This window comes from Lissotriton helveticus, chromosome 12 (assembly GCF_964261635.1).
Source record: "Lissotriton helveticus chromosome 12, aLisHel1.1, whole genome shotgun sequence".
NCBI lineage: Eukaryota > Metazoa > Chordata > Amphibia > Caudata > Salamandridae > Lissotriton > Lissotriton helveticus.
Window position 1 is genome coordinate 129,991,031 of NC_136073.1, and position 24,577 is coordinate 130,015,607.

General features: G+C 43.0%; 15 non-coding genes across 15 annotated transcripts; all 15 read right to left on the bottom strand.

The window, feature by feature from the left end:
* Positions 1-4,553: 4,553 nt before the first annotated feature.
* Positions 4,554-4,635, bottom strand: TRNAS-AGA (transfer RNA serine (anticodon AGA)). Its single transcript has one exon. It is a non-coding gene; the product is annotated as a tRNA-Ser (tRNA).
* A 1,496-nt stretch (positions 4,636-6,131) lies between these two features.
* Positions 6,132-6,203, bottom strand: TRNAH-GUG (transfer RNA histidin (anticodon GUG)). The gene has a single exon. It is a non-coding gene; the product is annotated as a tRNA-His (tRNA).
* Positions 6,204-7,484: 1,281 nt separating this feature from the next.
* On the bottom strand, positions 7,485-7,566 carry TRNAS-AGA (transfer RNA serine (anticodon AGA)). Its single transcript has one exon. It is a non-coding gene; the product is annotated as a tRNA-Ser (tRNA).
* Positions 7,567-7,861: 295 nt separating this feature from the next.
* TRNAH-GUG (transfer RNA histidin (anticodon GUG)) lies at positions 7,862-7,933 on the bottom strand. The gene has a single exon. It is a non-coding gene; the product is annotated as a tRNA-His (tRNA).
* A 1,286-nt stretch (positions 7,934-9,219) lies between these two features.
* Positions 9,220-9,301, bottom strand: TRNAS-AGA (transfer RNA serine (anticodon AGA)). Its single transcript has one exon. It is a non-coding gene; the product is annotated as a tRNA-Ser (tRNA).
* Positions 9,302-10,787: 1,486 nt separating this feature from the next.
* On the bottom strand, positions 10,788-10,859 carry TRNAH-GUG (transfer RNA histidin (anticodon GUG)). The gene has a single exon. It is a non-coding gene; the product is annotated as a tRNA-His (tRNA).
* Positions 10,860-12,140: 1,281 nt separating this feature from the next.
* Positions 12,141-12,222, bottom strand: TRNAS-AGA (transfer RNA serine (anticodon AGA)). The gene has a single exon. It is a non-coding gene; the product is annotated as a tRNA-Ser (tRNA).
* A 295-nt stretch (positions 12,223-12,517) lies between these two features.
* Positions 12,518-12,589, bottom strand: TRNAH-GUG (transfer RNA histidin (anticodon GUG)). Its single transcript has one exon. It is a non-coding gene; the product is annotated as a tRNA-His (tRNA).
* Positions 12,590-13,875: 1,286 nt separating this feature from the next.
* TRNAS-AGA (transfer RNA serine (anticodon AGA)) lies at positions 13,876-13,957 on the bottom strand. Its single transcript has one exon. It is a non-coding gene; the product is annotated as a tRNA-Ser (tRNA).
* A 1,486-nt stretch (positions 13,958-15,443) lies between these two features.
* TRNAH-GUG (transfer RNA histidin (anticodon GUG)) lies at positions 15,444-15,515 on the bottom strand. Its single transcript has one exon. It is a non-coding gene; the product is annotated as a tRNA-His (tRNA).
* Positions 15,516-16,796: 1,281 nt separating this feature from the next.
* On the bottom strand, positions 16,797-16,878 carry TRNAS-AGA (transfer RNA serine (anticodon AGA)). The gene has a single exon. It is a non-coding gene; the product is annotated as a tRNA-Ser (tRNA).
* A 295-nt stretch (positions 16,879-17,173) lies between these two features.
* TRNAH-GUG (transfer RNA histidin (anticodon GUG)) lies at positions 17,174-17,245 on the bottom strand. Its single transcript has one exon. It is a non-coding gene; the product is annotated as a tRNA-His (tRNA).
* Positions 17,246-18,533: 1,288 nt separating this feature from the next.
* Positions 18,534-18,615, bottom strand: TRNAS-AGA (transfer RNA serine (anticodon AGA)). Its single transcript has one exon. It is a non-coding gene; the product is annotated as a tRNA-Ser (tRNA).
* Positions 18,616-21,465: 2,850 nt separating this feature from the next.
* On the bottom strand, positions 21,466-21,547 carry TRNAS-AGA (transfer RNA serine (anticodon AGA)). The gene has a single exon. It is a non-coding gene; the product is annotated as a tRNA-Ser (tRNA).
* A 295-nt stretch (positions 21,548-21,842) lies between these two features.
* Positions 21,843-21,914, bottom strand: TRNAH-GUG (transfer RNA histidin (anticodon GUG)). Its single transcript has one exon. It is a non-coding gene; the product is annotated as a tRNA-His (tRNA).
* Between the last annotated feature and the right edge of the window lie 2,663 nt (positions 21,915-24,577).

Consider the following 24,577-nt stretch of genomic DNA (forward strand, 5'->3'; position numbering starts at 1 on the left):
GGAGGTGTGTCTCTTGCAATAGGCAGATGTCAGCCTTGGAACGCTCTAGAAGCAAGAGTACCGCCTTACGTTTCACTGGATTGTTCAAACCTCTCACATTGAGAGTGAGTACAACCAAGTCACCCATTGTTGTTCAACGAAGTAGTGACTAGTAGCATATCATCAGTCCGGCGCCCCAAACCCGCACTCGCAGACCCACCCACCTCCCAGCATTGCCGCCCTTTCCACCCCTGCTGCCTCATCTCTTCATTCAGCCCGTCGACCATGAACCACGAGACCCCCCTCCCCTTCGCCCAACCCCAAAGAACTCACCCAAGGATCCACCCCCCTCCCCACCAACTGCCAACTATCATTGAGTGTCCAAAAGAAAGTCATAGTCTCTCATCCAGGGATGAAAAGTAGTAAAAGGAAATAAAGTAAGGTAGTCTTACTGGATTGTCCGGGAGCCTCTCTCCCGCCAACGACCAGAAGGCCAGAGAGGACAAGTGAATCAGACGATGTCCTGAGGCGGTCATCCCGTGGGGCCCGAACTACCATCTGTGGCTGCAATTTCCGTCGCCGGAGGTTTCGTGACTCGTCTCCTGCGTCGCTGTTGGCTCCATTGTGGCCTCCTCCCCTCGGTCTCCGGCATGGGCCCCTGGGCCTCCGTATCCTCTGTCGGTGTCTCGATGCCAAGCAGAGAGCAAGCTTCAGCCACCGATCGGAGTTGGTATTGCTTATTTTCCAGTCTGAAGATTAGACGGAAGGGGTGGCCCCAACTGCACAGAATACCCTTCTGCTGTAGGAAGGAGGTAACCGGCTTGAAGAGCCGGCGTTTGTGCAGCGTAAGCGCCGCCAAGTCCTGAAACAGCAATGGTGACGTGCCCTGAAATGCTATCGGATGTGACTGGCGCGCTTTGTGAAGAATTTCCTCCTTAGTGCGGTAATCCTGGCACACACCAGGATGTCGGGCGGTGGGGCTGTTGCCGCACGGGGCGGGCCAGTCCTGGGGGCCCTGTCTAGCTGCAGGGGTGAGTCTAATGGCCTCCCCAGCACGTGGTTGAAGAGTTCCTTGGCATAGCGAAATACATCTTGAGTAGCGTCAGATGTGGCCACATTGCGAATGCGTATGTTATGCCGCCTAGAGCGGTTTTCCAGGTCTTCCAGGTGAAGCTGCAGATCCACCTGTTGATCGTGTAGGCAAATGATCTCCTGTTGCTGAGTTGAGAGTTCCGTTTCCCGCTCGCCGCCCTTGGTCTCCAAATCCGCCACCCGTTCGCCTATGCCGTCCATTTCGCGTCGCACCTCTCGAATCTCACTGGAGAACTCAGTCTTAAGGGTTTGGATGTCGTATCTCAGGGTGGCGAAGGGGGACTCCAGGAAGGCCTTCGTAATGGGTTCCGCACCCTCCTCCAGGGCCTGTTCCGCGTTCTTCGGTGCGAGGGCCGTGGCGTCCTTCAGCTGAGGGGAGTGCGATTTAGCAAACATCTCCTTCACTGTCTTGCCTCGGGGCGGCCTACTCGTGGACATTCCTCCGTTGCGGGGGCCCAGGCGCCCCTTCCTCCATGGCCCCCTGTCTGGTCGCTGTTCACTAGTCGCGGCGAGCTTGCCACCAACCGTTGGGCCCCCCGCGGGCTATTCTCTCTCAAAGACCCCTCCTCAAATCGTGGCACAGGATCGTGGCACGTCTTTCCCGTCTCCCGCTCGGCTCCCAGCGGCAAGCCAGACGTAGAGCCCAAGCTGTGGGATCAGGACCCTTGAGGAGGAAGAAAGTTCGGGCCGCCTGGGAAGCTGGGTGCCGCTTTTATCCGCCCAGGGTCAGGGGCCGCTGGTTCCAGGACATGTGCCCCACGGGCGGTGACTAGGGCCAAACAGCTCCAGGTGAGGGCCCCTGATGCGCTCAACAGGCTTCCCCAATGAAGATCCTCGGGGGGCTCCGCTCGGTGCACAGGGAGGGAGGGGATGCCCCGGGACTGGGGCCCTCACGGGGGCCCAAACAGTTCAATATAGGCAGGGCCCAGCAGACCCCGGGCCGAAATGCCCGCCGGGAGGCTCGCTGACCCACACACCCCCACACTGCTCCAGGGCCGCCTCGGCGCCCCCCGCCTGTCGTGCGCAGGGGCCGCGCTCACCTCCGTGGTCCTTGCGTGCTGCCGCCGCCATCCTCCGCTGTTTGCAGGGCTGACGCACTCGTCCTGTCGCCAGGGCTGTTTCTACCCCTCGTCCGTTCCCCCGGCAGCACCCGCAGGAGGCTCCGCACCTGGAACAGTAGCTTGCGGATGGGCCCCTTCTCAGGCCCGGCTGGGTACCTCCGCTCGGCTGCGCCTTCCGTTGTACTTCGGCCTCGCTTTCAGGACGGAGGGGGGGATGGGCTCTCCACTCCTCCGGGCCATTGTTCCGTGGCGCTTCCGTCCACGGCGCCCCACGAAGCTGCTTGCTGGTCCGCTCCGGTGCTAGAACGGCTCCGGCAGCCCAGACCAGTGAGTTCGGTCAGAAAAGGTGACGGAACCGGTGCCTAATTCAGGCCGTTGGCAGGAGCTGTAGCGAGACGCATCCGCTGACTCCGCCATCTTGGACACGCCTATTTGCTTCTTTTATTGGTAAAGTAAGTTTCAAGTGCATGAATGGTATGACTGAGAGAGCCAGGGTATAATAATTTGAAGTGTTTGCACCAGCGCTAATGTAGGACGAGAGTTATAGCAAAGATATGAAAGGGGTAGCGATAATAAATATGTGAAAGGGCAATAGTGACACCAAAATAAGCCACCTATTTATAAAACTGACATGGAAGAAACACTAAAGGTTAGCTTCTGAAATTGTAGCCGATGTTAAAAAGTTTCTTGTTGTTGGCAGATTACCTGCGCGGGGGGACCCCAATGGATTTCTAGTCCATCTCCTTAACCACTCGGCCGCAACAACTGACTGTAAGTTTTGTGCATAATAATCTGTATGAAAGTTTTCAAGGTGTCCCACAGCAAATTCCTGATATTCTGCAATGCACTTTTTAAAAATATTGTTTTTTTCAGCAGGCACATTCTCTCCTAAAAACAAAAATAAGGCTACATCTTATAATCATGTGTGTTTAAATAATTTGTCTTTAGATCGTTTAAATATTTTAAAGGATCTGTTTTTAATAGACATTTTACAAAAACAACTGGTACATTCGGTAATTCTGTAAAAGAAAAACCCAACTGCCGTGACATTGCCAACCACAATGCCGTGACTCGGATTCGAACCGAGGGTGCTGCGGCCACAACGTAGAGTACTAACCACTATAAGATCACGGCAAGCTACTTGGGCTCAATAACATACAGTGACATGGAGAATTTATAATTCGGAACACTCAGGGAACTCCTGTGATAGGCTGAATGTGTTCATTGCTTCCTCATTCCTTATACAAAGGCTTTGTCTCCTCAGTGGTTAATAGGCTGAAACCGTTTCCTGGCCGCCTGCTTGTGAACTGCCAGGAGTCAAAGATCACACATACACTTGTGGGCCTGTGATGGGACAGCAATGCAGAGAAACACACCTGGCGCAGATCTTCTATTCTGTCTAGTAGACCTGCATCTCCCCTGTACCTCCTCAAGCCATCTGTATGTGAAGCAAGAAAAAATTAAGGAGCGGTCCATCTATACTTTTATAGGGAGGATGCTGCCGTGAGCTCCTCCCAGCTAATCACACAAACAGCAGTAAAGCAAGATAGCTATACAGTTAGGGGGGACTGCATGGTTAGGTTTTTGAGGAATTATTGAAACTGACCTCAGTGACCCATGATCAGAGCTGTGGCTAATGACTGCGCGCCCAATTATGATGAAGCAAGCACCATGGCTCGTAGGGGCCCCACAACACGCTTTTCTTAGCTCATTGAATTAAAGTATAAACCTCTGCCATGTATGAGTGGTAAAGGCTTGTTAATTTGGTTGCTTTTCCAATTCACGTCTGACAACAAGATGAAGGAACATTGGGGCATCAGAAGCTTTGGAAAGTAGCCACCAAACCTCAGAGAAAGAGAGAAAGAGGGAAAAGGCAGTATGAGGTGTGGAGAAAACAGTAGCAGGTACAAGGAGCTCAAATGAGATTAATGGCGCCTAAATAGAGCACATAAAGGAACAGTTACAAATCTAAGAAAAGGGAAAGAAAGACTAGGAAAAAAACACGGAAAGAGCCTGTAGATAAAATTCTCTTCCTGGGACAGCAGGCTAAGAGAAATTACACAGGGAGAAGTTAAGCTTGTAACACGGGGAGAATAGAAAAGAAAATGCAGTTTTATGAAGTGTGTTTGCCTAATCCAGCAAGCACTTTTATTTTATATTTCTATTTGCTTCTTTTATTGGTAAAGTAAGTTTCAAGTGCATGAATGGTATGACTGAGAGAGCCAGGGTATAATAATTTGAAGTGTTTGCACCAGCGCTAATGTAGGACGAGAGTTATAGCAAAGATATGAAAGGGGTAGCGATAATAAATATGTGAAAGGGCAATAGTGACACCAAAATAAGCCACCTATTTATAAAACTGACATGGAAGAAATTCTAAAGGTTAACTTCTGAAATTGTAGCCGATGTTAAAAAGTTTCTCGTTGTTGGCAGGATTCGAACCTGCGCAGGGAGACCCCAATGGATTTCTAGTCCATCGCCTTAACCACTCGGCCACAACAACTGACTCCAAGTTTTGTGCAAATAATCTGTATGAAAGTTTTCAAGGTGTCCCACAGCAAATTCCTGGTATTCTGCAATGCACTTTTTTAAAATAATGTATTTTTCAGCAGGCACATTCTCTCCTAAAAACAAAAATTGCATGAGTATATCTCTAGTTTGGAAAAGGATAGGCTTTCATGCATACTCTCATGTGGCACTCAAGTTTTTGGGACCCTATTGCACTCTGTTTTCGTGCTGCTTTTAGTCTATGGCCCATATTACAGAAGTCTACCATCTTTGAGTATTTGAGGCTCCTTTGTAAGTGCTTTATCTTTTTTACTTGAAGAGCTATATAATAAAGGGGTCAGGGAAAGGTTGCATTTATGGAAGATAAAAGAAGGCACACTTGTCTCACCAAATGCCGTAGAGAAACCTGATGTTTTACTCATGTTATCCTTAGTTTGTTTTTGTTAGACCTTGCATTCTTAAGGTGGCCTCAACCCTACCTTATTGCTTTTCACCTACGCATTTTGCTGTATCTTTTTGTTGGCCTTAGGACTCTGATCACTTTATTGCTACTAATCAGTGCTGAAGTGAACGTGCTTCTTCCCTAATCATGTGTGTAATTGGAGTATACCTGACTGACAGATTTCATTGACTTGAAAGCCCCTTGTAAAGTGGTATACCATATACCCAGGAACTGATTGTGCCGCCCAAAAAAGTATCATTTCAAACCTGTCTCAAGCCTGCTACTGCAGTGCCTGTGCTGCAGTGTACTGCCACTTCGACTTGCCATTTAAAACTACTTGCCATCTTAAACTCCAATTTTATTACATATAATTAACCCCTAAGGTAGGCCCTAGGTAGTCCTAGGGGCATCATGCTATGTAAGAAAAAGATAAGACATGTACTGTGGTAGTTGGCATGTCCTGGTAGTGCAAAACAGTCTATTACATTTTTCACTACTGTGAGGTCTGCCCCTCTCGTAGGTTAGCATTGGGTATTCCCTTATACTTTTTGGGGGGTAATTCCATATCAGAGAGGAGAAGCTTTATTTATTTATTGATAAATCCTATTTACTGGTGAGGTTGGATTTAACTTTACTACTTTATAAATGCCATTTTTAGAGAGTGAGCATTTCTCTGCACTTACTGCTTTATTTGCCTGAAAACCTGTCTCCAATTGACGTCTGGATTGGGCTGCGAGACAGCTACATTTGTGCATTCCCTCTAGACAGCCACAATACAGGTCACTCAACTTCAACTGCATTCATCTGCATTCTGATTGGCATGGGGGAGAGCTCCATTCCCCCACCGCAAATAGGTTCAAGAACGATAATTTATGTCAGTAGGTACAATATAGCTACATCTTATAATCATGTGTGTTAAAATAATTTGTCGTTAGATCGTTTAAATATTTTAAAGGATCTGTTTTTAATAGACATTTTACAAAAACAACTGGTACATTTGGTAATTCTGTAAAAGAAAAACCCAACTGCCGTGACATTGCCAACCACAATGCCGTGACTCGGATTCGAACCGAGGTTGCTGCGGCCACAACGCAGAGTACTAACCACTATACGATCACGGCGAGCTACTTGGGCTCAATAACATACAGTGACATGGAGAATTTATAATTCGGTACACTCAGGGAACTCCTGTGATAGGCTGAATGTGTTAATTGCTTCCTCATTCCTTATACAAAGGCTTTGTCTCCTCAGTGGTTGATAGGCTGAAACTGTTTCCTGGCCGCCTGCTTGTGAACTGCCAGGAGTCAAAGATCACACATACACTTGTGGGCCTGTGATGGGACACCAATGCAGAGAAACACACCTGGTGCAGATCTTCTATACTGTCTAGTAGACCTGCATCTCCCCTGTACCTCCTCAAGCCATCTGTATGTGAAGCAAGAAAGAGTTAAGGAGCGGTCCATCTACACTTTTATAGGGAGGATGCTGCCATGAGCTCCTCCCAGCTAATCACACAAACAGCAGTAAAGCAAGATAACTACACAGTTAGGGGGGACTGCATGGTTAGGTTTTTGAGGAATTATTGAAACTGACCTCAGTGACCCATGATCAGAGCTGTGGCTAATGACTGCGTGCCTAATTATGATGAAGCAAGCACCATGGCTCGTAGGGGCCCCACAACACGCTTTTCTTAGCTCAATTAAAGTATAAACCTCTGCCATATATGAGTGGTAAAGGCTTGTTAATTTGGTTGCTTTTCCAATTCACGTCTGACAACAAGATGAAGGAACATTGGGGCATCAGAAGCTTTGGAAAGTAGCCACCAACCTCAGAGAAAGAGAGAAAGAGGGAAAAGGCAGTATGAGGTGTGGAGAAAACAGCAGCAGGTACAAGGAGCTCAAATGAGATTAATGGCGCCTAAATAGAGCACGTAAAGGAACAGTTACAAATCTAAGAAAAAGCAAAGAAAGACTAGGAAAAAAACACGGAAAGAGCCTGTAGATAAAATTCTCTTCCTGGGACAGCAGGCTAAGAGAAATTACACAGGGAGCAGTTAAGCTTGTAACACGGGGAGAATAGAAAAGAAAATGCAGTTTTATGAAGTGTGTTGCCTAATCCAGCAAGCACTTTTGTTTTATTTTTCTATTTGCTTCTTTTATTGGTAAAGTAAGTTTCAAGTGCATGAATGGTATGACTGAGAGAGCCAGTGTATAATAATTTGAAGTGTTTGCACCAGCGCTAATGTAGGACGAGAGTTATAGCAAAGATATGAAAGGGGTAGCGATAATAAATATGTGAAAGGGCAATAGTGACACCAAAATAAGCCACCAATTTATAAAACTGACATGGAAGAAATTCTAAAGGTTAGCTTCTGAAATTGTAGCCGATGTTAAAAAGTTTCTCGTTGTTGGCAGGATTCGAACCTGCGCGGGGGGACCCCAATGGATTTCTAGTCCATCGCCTTAACCACTCGGCCACAACAACTGACTGCAAGTTTTGTGCAAATAATCTGTATGAAAGTTTTCAAGGTGTCCCACAGAAAATTCCTGATATCCTGCAATGCACTTTATAAAAATAATGTTTTTTTCAGCAGGCACATTCTCTCCTAAAAACAAAAATAAGGCTACATCTTATAATCATGTGTGTTTAAATAATTTGTCGTTAGATCGTTTAAATATTTTAAAGGATCTGTTTTTAATAGACATTTTACAAAAACAACTGGTACATTTGGTAATTCTGTAAAAGAAAAACCCAACTGCCGTGACATTGCCAACCACAATGCCGTGACTCGGATTCGAACCGAGGTTGCTGCGGCCACAACGCAGAGTACTAACCACTATACGATCACGGCGAGCTACTTGGGCTCAATAACATAAAGTGACATGGAGAATTTATAATTCGAAACACTCAGGGAACTCCTGTGATAGGCTGAATGTGTTCATTGCTTCCTCATTCCTTATACAAAGGCTTTGTCTCCTCAGTGGTTGATAGGCTGAAACCGTTTCCTGGCCGCCTGCTTGTGAACTGCCAGAAGTCAAAGATCACAAATACACTTGTGGGACTGTGATGGGACACCAATGCAGAGAAACACACCTGGCGCGGATCTTCTATTCTGTCTATTAGACCTGCATCTCCCCTGTACCTCCTCAAGCCATCTGTATATGAAGCAAGAAAAAGTTAAGGAGCGGTCCATCTACACTTTTATAGGGAGGATGCTGCCGTGAGCTCCTCCCAGCTAATCACACAAACAGCAGTAAAGCAAGATAACTACACAGTTAGGGGGGACTGCATGGATAGGTTTTTGAGGAATTATTGAAACTGACCTCAGTGACCCATGATCAGAGCTGTGGCTAATGACTGCGTGCCCAATTATGATGAAGCAAGCACCATGGCTCGTAGGGGCCCCACAACACGCTTTTCTTAGCTCATTGAATTAAAGTATAAACCTCTGCCATGTATGAGTGGTAAAGGCTTGTTAATTTGGTTGCTTTTCCAATTCACGTCTGACAACAAGATGAAGGAACATTGGGGCATCAGAAGCTTTGGAAAGTAGCCACCAACCTCAGAGAAAGAGAGAAAGAAGGAAAAGGCAGTATGAGGTGTGGAGAAAACAGCAGCAGGTACAAGGAGCTCAAATTAGATTAATGGCGCCTAAATAGAGCACATAAAGGAACAGTTACAAATCTAAGAAAAGGGAAAGAAAGACTAGGAAAAAAACACGGAAAGAGCCTGTAGATAAAATTCTCTTCCTGGGACAGCAGGCTAAGAGAAATTACACAGGGAGCAGTTAAGCTTGTAACACGGGGAGAATAGAAAAGAAAATGCAGTTTTATGAAGTGTGTTTGCCTAATCCAGCAAGCACTTTTATTTTATTTTTCTATTTGCTTCTTTTATTGGTAAAGTAAGTTTCAAGTGCATGAATGGTATGACTGAGAGAGCCAGGGTATAATAATTTGAAGTGTTTGCACCAGCGCTAATGTAGGACGAGAGTTATAGCAAAGATATGAAAGGGGTAGCGATAATAAATATGTGAAAGGGCAATAGTGACACCAAAATAAGCCACCTATTTATAAAACTGACATGGAAGAAATTCTAAAGGTTAACTTCTGAAATTGTAGCCGATGTTAAAAAGTTTCTCGTTGTTGGCAGGATTCGAACCTGCGCGGGGAGACCCCAATGGATTTCTAGTCCATCGCGTTAACCACTCGGCCACAACAACTGACTGTAAGTTTTGTGCAAATAATCTGTATGAAAGTTTTCAAGGTGTCCCACAGCAAATTCCTGGTATTCTGCAATGCACTTTTTTAAAATAATGTATTTTTCATCAGGCACATTCTCTCCTAAAAACAAAAATTGCATGAGTATATCTCTAGTTTGGAAAAGGATAGGCTTTCATGCATACTCTCATGTGGCACTCAAGTTTTTGGGACCCTATTGCACTCTGTTTTCGTGCTGCTTTTAGTCTATGGCCCATATTACAGAAGTCTACCATCTTTGAGTATTTGAGGCTCCTTTGTAAGTGCTTTATCTTTTTTACTTGAAGAGCTATATAATAAAGGGGTCAGGGAAAGGTTGCATTTATGGAAGATAAAAGAAGGCACACTTGTCTCACCAAATGCCGTAGAGAAACCTGATGTTTTACTCATGTTATCCTTAGTTTGTTTATGTTAGACCTTGCATTCTTAAGGTGGCCTCAACCCTACCTTATTGCTTTTCACCTACGCATTTTGCTGTATCTTTTTGTTGGCCTTAAGACTCTGATCACTTTATTGCTACTAATCAGTGCTGAAGTGAACGTGCTTCTTCCCTAATCATGTGTGTAATTGGAGTATACCTGACTGACAGATTTCATTGACTTGAAAGCCCCTTGTAAAGTGGTATACCATATACCCAGGAACTGATTGTGCCGCCCAAAAAAGGATCATTTCAAACCTGTCTCAAGCCTGCTACTGCAGTGCCTGTGCTGCAGTGTACTGCCACTTCGACTTGCCATTTAAAACTACTTGCCAAGCCTTAAACTCCAATTTAATTACATATAATTAACCAAAAGGTAGGCCCTAGGTAGTCCTAGGGGCATCATGCTATGTAAGTAAAAGGTAAGACATGTACTGTGGTAGTTTGCATGTCCTGGTAGTACAAAACAGTCTATTACATTTTTCACTACTGTGAGGTCTGCCCCTCTCGTAGGTTAGCATTGGGTATTCCCTTATACTTTTTGGGGGGTAATTCCATATCAGAGAGGAGAAGCTTTATTTATTTATTGATAAATCCTATTTACTGGTGAGGTTGGATTTAACTTTACTACTTTATAAATGCCATTTTTAGAGAGTGAGCATTTCTCTGCACTTACTGCTCTATTTGCCTGAAAACCTGTCTCCAATTGACGTCTGGATTGGGCTGCGAGACAGCTACATTTGTGCATTCCCTCTAGACAGCCACAATACAGGTCACTCAACTGCAACTGCATTCTGATTGGCATGGGGGAGAGCTCCATTCCCCCACCGCAAATAGGTTCAAGAACGATAATTTATGTTAGTAGGTACAATATAGCTACATCTTATAATCATGTGTGTTAAAAAATTTGTCGTTAGATCGTTTAAATATTTTAAAGGATCTGTTTTTAATAGACATTTTACAAAAACAACTGGTACATTTGGTAATTCTGTAAAAGAAAAACCCAACTGCCGTGACATTGCCAACCACAATGCCGTGACTCGGATTCGAACCGAGGTTGCTGCGGCCACAACGCAGAGTGCTAACCACTATACGATCACGGCGAGCTACTTGGGCTCAATAACATACAGTGACATGGAGAATTTATAATTCGGTACACTCAGGGAACTCCTGTGATAGGCTGAATGTGTTAATTGCTTCCTCATTCCTTATACAAAGGCTTTGTCTCCTCAGTGGTTGATAGGCTGAAACTGTTTCCTGGCCGCCTGCTTGTGAACTGCCAGGAGTCAAAGATCACACATACACTTGTGGGCCTGTGATGGGACACCAATGCAGAGAAACACACCTGGCGCAGATCTTCTATACTGTCTAGTAGACCTGCATCTCCCCTGTACCTCCTCAAGCCATCTGTATGTGAAGCAAGAAAGAGTTAAGGAGCGGTCCATCTACACTTTTATAGGGAGGATGCTGCCATGAGCTCCTCCCAGCTAATCACACAAACAGCAGTAAAGCAAGATAACTACACAGTTAGGGGGGACTGCATGGTTAGGTTTTTGAGGAATTATTGAAACTGACCTCAGTGACCCATGATCAGAGCTGTGGCTAATGACTGCGTGCCTAATTATGATGAAGCAAGCACCATGGCTCGTAGGGGCCCCACAACACGCTTTTCTTAGCTCAATTAAAGTATAAACCTCTGCCATATATGAGTGGTAAAGGCTTGTTAATTTGGTTGCTTTTCCAATTCACGTCTGACAACAAGATGAAGGAACATTGGGGCATCAGAAGCTTTGGAAAGTAGCCACCAACCTCAGAGAAAGAGAGAAAGAGGGAAAAGGCAGTATGAGGTGTGGAGAAAACAGCAGCAGGTACAAGGAGCTCAAATGAGATTAATGGCGCCTAAATAGAGCACGTAAAGGAACAGTTACAAATCTAAGAAAAAGCAAAGAAAGACTAGGAAAAAAACACGGAAAGAGCCTGTAGATAAAATTCTCTTCCTGGGACAGCAGGCTAAGAGAAATTACACAGGGAGCAGTTAAGCTTGTAACACGGGGAGAATAGAAAAGAAAATGCAGTTTTATGAAGTGTGTTGCCTAATCCAGCAAGCACTTTTGTTTTATTTTTCTATTTGCTTCTTTTATTGGTAAAGTAAGTTTCAAGTGCATGAATGGTATGACTGAGAGAGCCAGTGTATAATAATTTGAAGTGTTTGCACCAGCGCTAATGTAGGACGAGAGTTATAGCAAAGATATGAAAGGGGTAGCGATAATAAATATGTGAAAGGGCAATAGTGACACCAAAATAAGCCACCAATTTATAAAACTGACATGGAAGAAATTCTAAAGGTTAGCTTCTGAAATTGTAGCCGATGTTAAAAAGTTTCTCGTTGTTGGCAGGATTCGAACCTGCGCGGGGGGACCCCAATGGATTTCTAGTCCATCGCCTTAACCACTCGGCCACAACAACTGACTGCAAGTTTTGTGCAAATAATCTGTATGAAAGTTTTCAAGGTGTCCCACAGAAAATTCCTGATATCCTGCAATGCACTTTATAAAAATAATGTTTTTTTCAGCAGGCACATTCTCTCCTAAAAACAAAAATAAGGCTACATCTTATAATCATGTGTGTTTAAATAATTTGTCGTTAGATCGTTTAAATATTTTAAAGGATCTGTTTTTAATAGACATTTTACAAAAACAACTGGTACATTTGGTAATTCTGTAAAAGAAAAACCCAACTGCCGTGACATTGCCAACCACAATGCCGTGACTCGGATTCGAACCGAGGTTGCTGCGGCCACAACGCAGAGTACTAACCACTATACGATCACGGCGAGCTACTTGGGCTCAATAACATAAAGTGACATGGAGAATTTATAATTCGAAACACTCAGGGAACTCCTGTGATAGGCTGAATGTGTTCATTGCTTCCTCATTCCTTATACAAAGGCTTTGTCTCCTCAGTGGTTGATAGGCTGAAACCGTTTCCTGGCCGCCTGCTTGTGAACTGCCAGAAGTCAAAGATCACAAATACACTTGTGGGACTGTGATGGGACACCAATGCAGAGAAACACACCTGGCGCGGATCTTCTATTCTGTCTATTAGACCTGCATCTCCCCTGTACCTCCTCAAGCCATCTGTATATGAAGCAAGAAAAAGTTAAGGAGCGGTCCATCTACACTTTTATAGGGAGGATGCTGCCGTGAGCTCCTCCCAGCTAATCACACAAACAGCAGTAAAGCAAGATAACTACACAGTTAGGGGGGACTGCATGGATAGGTTTTTGAGGAATTATTGAAACTGACCTCAGTGACCCATGATCAGAGCTGTGGCTAATGACTGCGTGCCCAATTATGATGAAGCAAGCACCATGGCTCGTAGGGGCCCCACAACACGCTTTTCTTAGCTCATTGAATTAAAGTATAAACCTCTGCCATGTATGAGTGGTAAAGGCTTGTTAATTTGGTTGCTTTTCCAATTCACGTCTGACAACAAGATGAAGGAACATTGGGGCATCAGAAGCTTTGGAAAGTAGCCACCAACCTCAGAGAAAGAGAGAAAGAAGGAAAAGGCAGTATGAGGTGTGGAGAAAACAGCAGCAGGTACAAGGAGCTCAAATTAGATTAATGGCGCCTAAATAGAGCACATAAAGGAACAGTTACAAATCTAAGAAAAGGGAAAGAAAGACTAGGAAAAAAACACGGAAAGAGCCTGTAGATAAAATTCTCTTCCTGGGACAGCAGGCTAAGAGAAATTACACAGGGAGCAGTTAAGCTTGTAACACGGGGAGAATAGAAAAGAAAATGCAGTTTTATGAAGTGTGTTTGCCTAATCCAGCAAGCACTTTTATTTTATTTTTCTATTTGCTTCTTTTATTGGTAAAGTAAGTTTCAAGTGCATGAATGGTATGACTGAGAGAGCCAGGGTATAATAATTTGAAGTGTTTGCACCAGCGCTAATGTAGGACGAGAGTTATAGCAAAGATATGAAAGGGGTAGCGATAATAAATATGTGAAAGGGCAATAGTGACACCAAAATAAGCCACCTATTTATAAAACTGACATGGAAGAAATTCTAAAGGTTAACTTCTGAAATTGTAGCCGATGTTAAAAAGTTTCTCGTTGTTGGCAGGATTCGAACCTGCGCGGGGAGACCCCAATGGATTTCTAGTCCATCGCGTTAACCACTCGGCCACAACAACTGACTGTAAGTTTTGTGCAAATAATCTGTATGAAAGTTTTCAAGGTGTCCCACAGCAAATTCCTGGTATTCTGCAATGCACTTTTTTAAAATAATGTATTTTTCATCAGGCACATTCTCTCCTAAAAACAAAAATTGCATGAGTATATCTCTAGTTTGGAAAAGGATAGGCTTTCATGCATACTCTCATGTGGCACTCAAGTTTTTGGGACCCTATTGCACTCTGTTTTCGTGCTGCTTTTAGTCTATGGCCCATATTACAGAAGTCTACCATCTTTGAGTATTTGAGGCTCCTTTGTAAGTGCTTTATCTTTTTTACTTGAAGAGCTATATAATAAAGGGGTCAGGGAAAGGTTGCATTTATGGAAGATAAAAGAAGGCACACTTGTCTCACCAAATGCCGTAGAGAAACCTGATGTTTTACTCATGTTATCCTTAGTTTGTTTATGTTAGACCTTGCATTCTTAAGGTGGCCTCAACCCTACCTTATTGCTTTTCACCTACGCATTTTGCTGTATCTTTTTGTTGGCCTTAAGACTCTGATCACTTTATTGCTACTAATCAGTGCTGAAGTGAACGTGCTTCTTCCCTAATCATGTGTGTAATTGGAGTATACCTGACTGACAGATTTCATTGACTTGAAAGCCCCTTGTAAAGTGGTATACCATATACCCAGGAACTGATTGTGCCGCCCAAAAAAGGATCATTTCAAACCTGTCTCAAGCCTGCTACTGCAGTGCCTGTGCTGCAGTGTACTGCCACTTCGACTTGCCATTTAAAACTACTTGCCAAGCCTTAAACTCCAATTTAATTACATATAATTAACCAAAAGGTAGGCCCTAGGTAGTCCTAGGGGCATCATGCTATGTAAGTAAAAGGTAAGACATGTACTGTGGTAGTTTGCATGTCCTGGTAGTACAAAACAGTCTATTACATTTTTCACTACTGTGAGGTCTGCCCCTCTCGTAGGTTAGCATTGGGTATTCCCTTATACTTTTTGGGGGGTAATTCCATATCAGAGAGGAGAAGCTTTATTTATTTATTGATAAATCCTATTTACTGGTGAGGTTGGATTTAACTTTACTACTTTATAAATGCCATTTTTAGAGAGTGAGCATTTCTCTGCACTTACTGCTCTATTTGCCTGAAAACCTGTCTCCAATTGACGTCTGGATTGGGCTGCGAGACAGCTACATTTGTGCATTCCCTCTAGACAGCCACAATACAGGTCACTCAACTGCAACTGCATTCTGATTGGCATGGGGGAGAGCTCCATTCCCCCACCGCAAATAGGTTCAAGAACGATAATTTATGTTAGTAGGTACAATATAGCTACATCTTATAATCATGTGTGTTAAAAAATTTGTCGTTAGATCGTTTAAATATTTTAAAGGATCTGTTTTTAATAGACATTTTACAAAAACAACTGGTACATTTGGTAATTCTGTAAAAGAAAAACCCAACTGCCGTGACATTGCCAACCACAATGCCGTGACTCGGATTCGAACCGAGGTTGCTGCGGCCACAACGCAGAGTGCTAACCACTATACGATCACGGCGAGCTACTTGGGGTCAATAACATACAGTGACATGGAGAATTTATAATTCGGTACACTCAGGGAACTCCTGTGATAGGCTGAATGTGTTAATTGCTTCCTCATTCCTTATACAAAGGCTTTGTCTCCTCAGTGGTTGATAGGCTGAAACTGTTTCCTGGCCGCCTGCTTGTGAACTGCCAGGAGTCAAAGATCACACATACACTTGTGGGCCTGTGATGGGACACCAATGCAGAGAAACACACCTGGCGCAGATCTTCTATACTGTCTAGTAGACCTGCATCTCCCCTGTACCTCCTCAAGCCATCTGTATGTGAAGCAAGAAAGAGTTAAGGAGCGGTCCATCTACACTTTTATAGGGAGGATGCTGCCATGAGCTCCTCCCAGCTAATCACACAAACAGCAGTAAAGCAAGATAACTACACAGTTAGGGGGGACTGCATGGTTAGGTTTTTGAGGAATTATTGAAACTGACCTCAGTGACCAATGATCAGAGCTGTGGCTAATGACTGCGTGCCTAATTATGATGAAGCAAGCACCATGGCTCGTAGGGGCCCCACAACACGCTTTTCTTAGCTCAATTAAAGTATAAACCTCTGCCATATATGAGTGGTAAAGGCTTGTTAATTTGGTTGCTTTTCCAATTCACGTCTGACAACAAGATGAAGAAACATTGGGGCATCAGAAGCTTTGGAAAGTAGCCACCAACCTCAGAGAAAGAGAGAAAGAGGGAAAAGGCAGTATGAGGTGTGGAGAAAACAGCAGCAGGTACAAGGAGCTCAAATGAGATTAATGGCGCCTAAATAGAGCACATAAAGGAACAGTTACAAATCTAAGAAAAAGGAAAGAAAGACTAGGAAAAAAACACGGAAAGAGCCTGTAGATAAAATTCTCTTCCTGGGACAGCAGGCTAAGAGAAATTACTCAGGGAGCAGTTAAGCTTGTAACACGGGGAGAATAGAAAAGAAAATGCAGTTTTATGAAGTGTGTTGCCTAATCCAGCAAGCACTTTTGTTTTATTTTTCTATTTGCTTCTTTTATTGGTAAAGTAAGTTTCAAGTGCATGAATGGTATGACTGAGAGAGCCAGGGTATAATAATTTGAAGTGTTTGCACCAGCGCTAATGTAGGACGAGAGTTATAGCAAAGATATGAAAGGGGTAGCGATAATAAATATGTGAAAGGGCAATAGTGACACCAAAATAAGCCACCTATTTATAAAACTGACATGGAAGAAATTCTAAAGGTTAGCTTCTGAAATTGTAGCCGATGTTAAAAAGTTTCTCGTTGTTGGCAGGATTTGAACCTGCGCAGGGGGACCCCAATGGAATTCTAGTCCATCGCCTTAACCACTCGGCCACAACAACTGACTGCAAGTTTTGTGCAAATAATCTGTATGAAAGTTTTCAAGGTGTCCCACAGAAAGTTCCTGATATCCTGCAATGCACTTTTTAAAAATAATGTTTTTTTCAGCAGGCACATTCTCTCCTAAAAACAAAAATAAGGCTACATCTTATAATCATGTGTGTTTAAATAATTTGTCGTTAGATCGTTTAAATATTTTAAAGGATCTGTTTTTAATAGACATTTTACAAAAACAACTGGTACATTTGGTAATTCTGTAAAAGAAAAACCCAACTGCCGTGACATTGCCAACCACAATGCCGTGACTCGGATTCGAACCGAGGTTTCTGCGGCCACAACGCAGAGTACTAACCACTATACGATCACGGCGAGCTACTTGGGCTCAATAACATACAGTGACATGGAGAATTTATAATTCAAAACACTCAGGGAACTCCTGTGATAGGCTGAATGTGTTCATTGCTTCCTCATTCCTTATACAAAGGCTTTGTCTCCTCAGTGGTTGATAGGCTGAAACCGTTTCCTGGCCACCTGCTTGTGAACTGCCAGAAGTCAAAGATCACACATACACTTGTGGGCCTGTGATGGGACACCAATGCAGATAAATACACCTGGCGCAGATCTTCTATTCTGTCTATTAGACCTGCATCTCCCCTGTACCTCCTCAAGCCATCTGTATGTGAAGCAAGAAAAAGTTAAGGAGCGGTCCATCTATACTTTTATAGGGAGGATGCTGCCGTGAGCTCCTCCCAGCTAATCACACAAACAGCAGTAAAGCAAGATAACTATACCGTTAGGGGGGGGACTGCATTGTTAGGTTTTTGAGGAATTATTGAAACTGACCTCAGTGACCCATGATCAGAGCTGTGGCTAATGACTGCGCGCCCAATTATGATGAAGCAAGCACCATGGCTCGTAGGGGCCCCACAACACGCTTTTCTTAGCTCATTGAATTAAAGTATAAACCTCTGCCATGTATGAGTGGTAAAGGCTTGTTAATTTGGTTGCTTTTCCAATTCACGTCTGACAACAAGATGAAGGAACATTGGGGCATCAGAAGCTTTGGAAAGTAGCCACCAACCTCAGAGAAAGAGAGAAAGAGGGAAAAGGCAGTATGAGGTGTGGAGAAAACAGCAGCAGGTACAAGGAGCTCAAATTAGATTAATGGCGCCTAAATAGAGCACATAAAGGAACAGTTACAAATCTAAGAAAAGGGAAAGAAAGACTAGGAAAAAAACACGGAAAGAGCCTGTAGATAAAATTCTCTTCCTGGGACAGCAGGCTAAGAGAAATTACACAGGGTGCAGTTAAGCTTGTAACACGGGGAGAATAGAAAAGAAAATGCAGTTTTATGAAGTGTGTTTGCCTAATCCAGCAAGCACTTTTATTTTATTTTTCTATTTGCTTCTTTTATTGGTAAAGTAAGTTTCAAGTGCATGAATGGTATGACTGAGAGAGCCAGGGTATAATAATTTGAAGTGTTTGCACCAGCGCTAATGTAGGACGAGAGTTATAGCAAAGATATGAAAGGGGTAGCGATAATAAATATGTGAAAGGGCAATAGTGACACCAAAATAAGCCACCTATTTATAAAACTGACATGGAAGAAATTCTAAAGGTTAACTTCTGAAATTGTAGCCGATGTTAAAAAGTTTCTCGTTGTTGGCAGGATTCGAACCTGCGCGGGGAGACCCCAATGGATTTCTAGTCCATCGCCTTAACCACTCGGCCACAACAACTGACTGTAAGTTTTGTGCAAATAATCTGTATGAAAGTTTTCAATGTGTCCCACAGCAAATTCCTGGTATTCTGCAATGCACTTTTTTAAAATAATGTATTTTTCAGCAGGCACATTCTCTCCTAAAAACAAAAATTGCATGAGTATATCTCTAGTTTGGAAAAGGATAGGCTTTCATGCATACTCTCATGTGGCACTCAAGTTTTTGGGACCCTATTGCACTCTGTTTTCGTGCTGCTTTTAGTCTATGGCCCATATTACAGAAGTCTACCATCTTTGAGTATTTGAGGCTCCTTTGTAAGTGCTTTATCTTTTTTACTTGAAGAGCTATATAATAAAGGGGTCAGGGAAAGGTTGCATTTATGGAAGATAAAAGAAGGCACACTTGTCTCACCAAATGCCGTAGAGAAACCTGATGTTTTACTCATGTTATCCTTAGTTTGTTTTTGTTAGACCTTGCATTCTTAAGGTGGCCTCAACCCTACCTTATTGCTTTTCACCTACGCATTTTGCTGTATCTTTTTGTTGGCCTTAGGACTCTGATCACTTTATTGCTACTAATCAGTGCTGAAGTGAACGTGCTTCTTCCCTAATCATGTGTGTAATTGGAGTATACCTGACTGACAGATTTCATTGACTTGAAAGCCCCTTGTAAAGTGGTATACCATATACCCAGGAACTGATTGTGCCGCCCAAAAAAGTATCATTTCAAACCTGTCTCAAGCCTGCTACTGCAGTGCGTGTGCTGCAGTGTACTGCCACTTCGACTTGCCATTTAAAACTACTTGCCAAGCCTTAAACTCCAATTTTATTACATATAATTAACCAAAAAGTAGGCCCTAGGTAGTCCTAGGGGCATCATGCTATGTAAGTAAAAGGTAAGACATGTACTGTGGTAGTTTGCATGTCCTGGTAGTACAAAACAGTCTATTACATTTTTCACTACTGTGAGGTCTGCCCCTCTCGTAGGTTAGCATTGGGTATTCCCTTATACTTTTTGGGGGGTAATTCCATATCAGAGAGGAGAAGCTTTATTTATTTATTGATAAATCCTATTTACTGGTGAGGTTGGATTTAACTTTACTACTTTATAAATGCCATTTTTAGAGAGTGAGCATTTCTCTGCACTTACTGCTTTATTTGCCTGAAAACCTGTCTCCAATTGACGTCTGGATTGGGCTGCGAGACAGCTACATTTGTGCATTCCCTCTAGACAGCCACAATACAGGTCACTCAACTGCAACTGCATTCATCTGCATTCTGATTGGCATGGGGGAGAGCTCCATTCCCCCACCGCAAATAGGTTCAAGAACGATAATTTATGTCAGTAGGTACAATATAGCTACATCTTATAATCATGTGTGTTAAAATAATTTGTCGTTAGATCGTTTAAATATTTTAAAGGATCTGTTTTTAATAGACATTTTACAAAAACAACTGGTACATTTGGTAATTCTGTAAAAGAAAAACCCAACTGCCGTGACATTGCCAACCACAATGCCGTGACTCGGATTCGAACCGAGGTTGCTGCGGCCACAATGCAGAGTACTAACCACTATACGATCACAGCGAGCTACTTGGGCTCAATAACATACAGTGACATGGAGAATTTATAATTCGGTACACTCAGGGAACTCCTGTGATAGGCTGAATGTGTTAATTGCTTCCTCATTCCTTATACAAAGGCTTTGTCTCCTCAGTGGTTGATTGGCTGAAACTGTTTCCTGGCCGCCTGCTTGTGAACTGCCAGGAGTCAAAGATCACACATACACTTGTGGGCCTGTGATGGGACACCAATGCAGAGAAACACACCTGGCGCAGATCTTCTATACTGTCTAGTAGACCTGCATCTCCCCTGTACCTCCTCAAGCCATCTGTATGTGAAGCAAGAAAGAGTTAAGGAGCGGTCCATCTACACTTTTATAGGGAGGATGCTGCCATGAGCTCCTCCCAGCTAATCACACAAACAGCAGTAAAGCAAGATAACTACACAGTTAGGGGGGACTGCATGGTTAGGTTTTTGAGGAATTATTGAAACTGACCTCAGTGACCCATGATCAGAGCTGTGGCTAATGACTGCGTGCCTAATTATGATGAAGCAAGCACCATGGCTCGTAGGGGCCCCACAACACGCTTTTCTTAGCTCAATTAAAGTATAAACCTCTGCCATATATGAGTGGTAAAGGCTTGTTAATTTGGTTGCTTTTCCAATTCACGTCTGACAACAAGATGAAGGAACATTGGGGCATCAGAAGCTTTGGAAAGTAGCCACCAACCTCAGAGAAAGAGAGAAAGAGGGAAAAGGCAGTATGAGGTGTGGAGAAAACAGCAGCAGGTACAAGGAGCTCAAATGAGATTAATGGCGCCTAAATAGAGCACGTAAAGGAACAGTTACAAATCTAAGAAAAAGGAAAGAAAGACTAGGAAAAAAACACGGAAAGAGCCTGTAGATAAAATTCTCTTCCTGGGACAGCAGGCTAAGAGAAATTACACAGGGAGCAGTTAAGCTTGTAACACGGGGAGAATAGAAAAGAAAATGCAGTTTTATGAAGTGTGTTGCCTAATCCAGCAAGCACTTTTGTTTTATTTTTCTATTTGCTTCTTTTATTGGTAAAGTAAGTTTCAAGTGCATGAATGGTATGACTGAGAGAGCCAGTGTATAATAATTTGAAGTGTTTGCACCAGCGCTAATGTAGGACGAGAGTTATAGCAAAGATATGAAAGGGGTAGCGATAATAAATATGTGAAAGGGCAATAGTGACACCAAAATAAGCCACCTATTTATAAAACTGACATGGAAGAAATTCTAAAGGTTAGCTTCTGAAATTGTAGCCGATGTTAAAAAGTTTCTCGTTGTTGGCAGGATTCAAACCTGCGCGGGGGGACCCCAATGGATTTCTAGTCCATCGCCTTAACCACTCGGCCACAACAACTGACTGCAAGTTTTGTGCAAATAATCTGTATGAAAGTTTTCAAGGTGTCCCACAGAAAATTCCTGATATCCTGCAATGCACTTTTTAAAAATAATGTTTTTTTCAGCAGGCACATTCTCTCCTAAAAACAAAAATAAGGCTACATCTTATAATCATGTGTGTTTAAATAATTTGTCGTTAGATCGTTTAAATATTTTAAAGGATCTGTTTTTAATAGACATTTTACAAAAACAACTGGTACGTTTGGTAATTCTGTAAAAGAAAAACCCAACTGCCGTGAGATTGCCAACCACAATGCCGTGACTCGGATTCGAACCGAGGTTGCTGCGGCCACAACGCAGAGTACTAACCACTATACGATCACGGCGAGCTACTTGGGCTCAATAACATACAGTGACATGGAGAATTTATAATTCGAAACACTCAGGGAACTCCTGTGATAGGCTGAATGTGTTCATTGCTTCCTCATTCCTTATACAAAGGCTTTGTCTCCTCAGTGGTTGATAGGCTGAAACCGTTTCCTGGCCGCCTGCTTGTGAACTGCCAGAAGTCAAAGATCACAAATACACTTGTGGGCCTGTGATGGGACACCAATGCAGAGAAACACACCTGGCGCAGATCTTCTATTCTGTCTATTAGACCTGCATCTCCCCTGTACCTCCTCAAGCCATCTGTATGTGAAGCAAGAAAAAGTTAAGGAGCGGTCCATCTACACTTTTATAGGGAGGATGCTGCCGTGAGCTCCTCCCAGCTAATCACACAAACAGCAGTAAAGCAAGATAACTACACAGTTAGGGGGGACTGCATGGATAGGTTTTTGAGGAATTATTGAAACTGACCTCAGTGACCCATGATCAGAGCTGTGGCTAATGACTGCGTGCCCAATTATGATGAAGCAAGCACCATGGCTCGTAGGGGCCCCACAACACGCTTTTCTTAGCTCATTGAATTAAAGTATAAACCTCTGCCATGTATGAGTGGTAAAGGCTTGTTAATTTGGTTGCTTTTCCAATTCACGTCTGACAACAAGATGAAGGAACATTGGGGCATCAGAAGCTTTGGAAAGTAGCCACCAACCTCAGAGAAAGAGAGAAAGAGGGAAAAGGCAGTATGAGGTGTGGAGAAAACAGCAGCAGGTACAAGGAGCTCAAATTAGATTAATGGCGCCTAAATAGAGCACATAAAGGAACAGTTACAAATCTAAGAAAAGGGAAAGAAAGACTAGGAAAAAAACACGGAAAGAGCCTGTAGATAAAATTCTCTTCCTGGGACAGCAGGCTAAGAGAAATTACACAGGGAGCAGTTAAGCTTGTAACACGGGGAGAATAGAAAAGAAAATGCAGTTTTATGAAGTGTGTTTGCCTAATCCAGCAAGCACTTTTGTTTTATTTTTCTATTTGCTTCTTTTATTGGTAAAGTAAGTTTCAAGTGCATGAATGGTATGACTGAGAGAGCCAGGGTATAATAATTTGAAGTGTTTGCACCAGCGCTAATGTAGGACGAGAGTTATAGCAAAGATATGAAAGGGGTAGCGATAATAAATATGTGAAAGGGCAATAGTGACACCAAAATAAGCCACCTATTTATAAAACTGACATGGAAGAAATTCTAAAGGTTAACTTCTGAAATTGTAGCCGATGTTAAAAAGCTTCAGGATTCGAACCTGCGCGGGGAGACCCCAATGGATTTCTAGTCCATCGCCTTAACCACTCAGCCACAACAACTGACTGTAAGTTTTGTGCAAATAATCTGTATGAAAGTTTTCAAGGTGTCCCAAAGCAAATTCCTGGTATTCTGCAATGCACTTTTTAAAAATAATGTTTTTTTCAGCAGGCACATTCTCTCCTAAAAACAAAAATTGCATGAGTATATCTCTAGGTTGGAAAAGGATAGGCTTTCATGCATACTCTCATGTGGCACTCAAGTTTTCGTGCTGCTTTTAGTCTATGGCCCATATTACAGAAGTCTACCATCTTTGAGTATTTGAGGCTCCTTTGTAAGTGCTTTATCTTTTTTACTTGAAGAGCTATATAATAAAGGGGTCAGGGAAAGATTGCATTTATGGAAGATAAAAGAAGGCACACTTGTCTCACCAAATGCCGTAGAGAAACCTGATGTTTTACTCATGTTATCCTTAGTTTGTTTTTGTTAGACCTTGCATTCTTAAGGTGGCCTCAACCCTACCTTATTGCTTTTCACCTACGCATTTTGCTGTATCTTTTTGTTGGCCTTAGGACTCTGATCACTTTATTGCTACTAATCAGTGCTGAAGTGAACGTGCTTCTTCCCAAATCATGTGTGTAATTGGAGTATACCTGACTGACAGATTTCATTGACTTGAAAGCCCCTTGTAAAGTGGTATACCATATACCCAGGAACTGATTGTGCCACCCAAAAAAGGATCATTTCAAACCTGTCTCAAGCCTGCTACTGCAGTGCCTGTGCTGCAGTGTACTGCCACTTCGACTTGCCATTTAAAACTACTTGCCAAGCCTTAAACTCCAATTTTATTACATATAATTAACCAAAAGGTAGGCCCTAGGTAGTCCTAGGGGCATCATGCTATGTAAGTAAAAGGTAAGACATGTACTGTGGTAGTTTGCATGTCCTGGTAGTACAAAACAGTCTATTACATTTTTCACTACTGTGAGGTCTGCCCCTCTCGTAGGTTAGCATTGGGTATTCCCTTATACTTTTTGGGAGGTAATTCCATATCAGAGAGGAGAAGCTTTATTTATTTATTGATAAATCCTATTTACTGGTGAGGTTGGATTTAACTTTACTACTTTATAAATGCCATTTTTAGAGAGTGAGCATTTCTCTGCACTTACTGCTCTATTTGCCTGAAAACCTGTCTCCAATTGACGTCTGGATTGGGCTGCGAGACAGCTACATTTGTGCATTCCCTCTAGACAGCCACAACACAGGTCACTCAACTGCAACTGCATTCATCTGCATTCTGATTGGCATGGGGGAGAGCTCCATTCCCCCACCGCAAATAGGTTCAAGAACGATAATTTATGTCAGTAG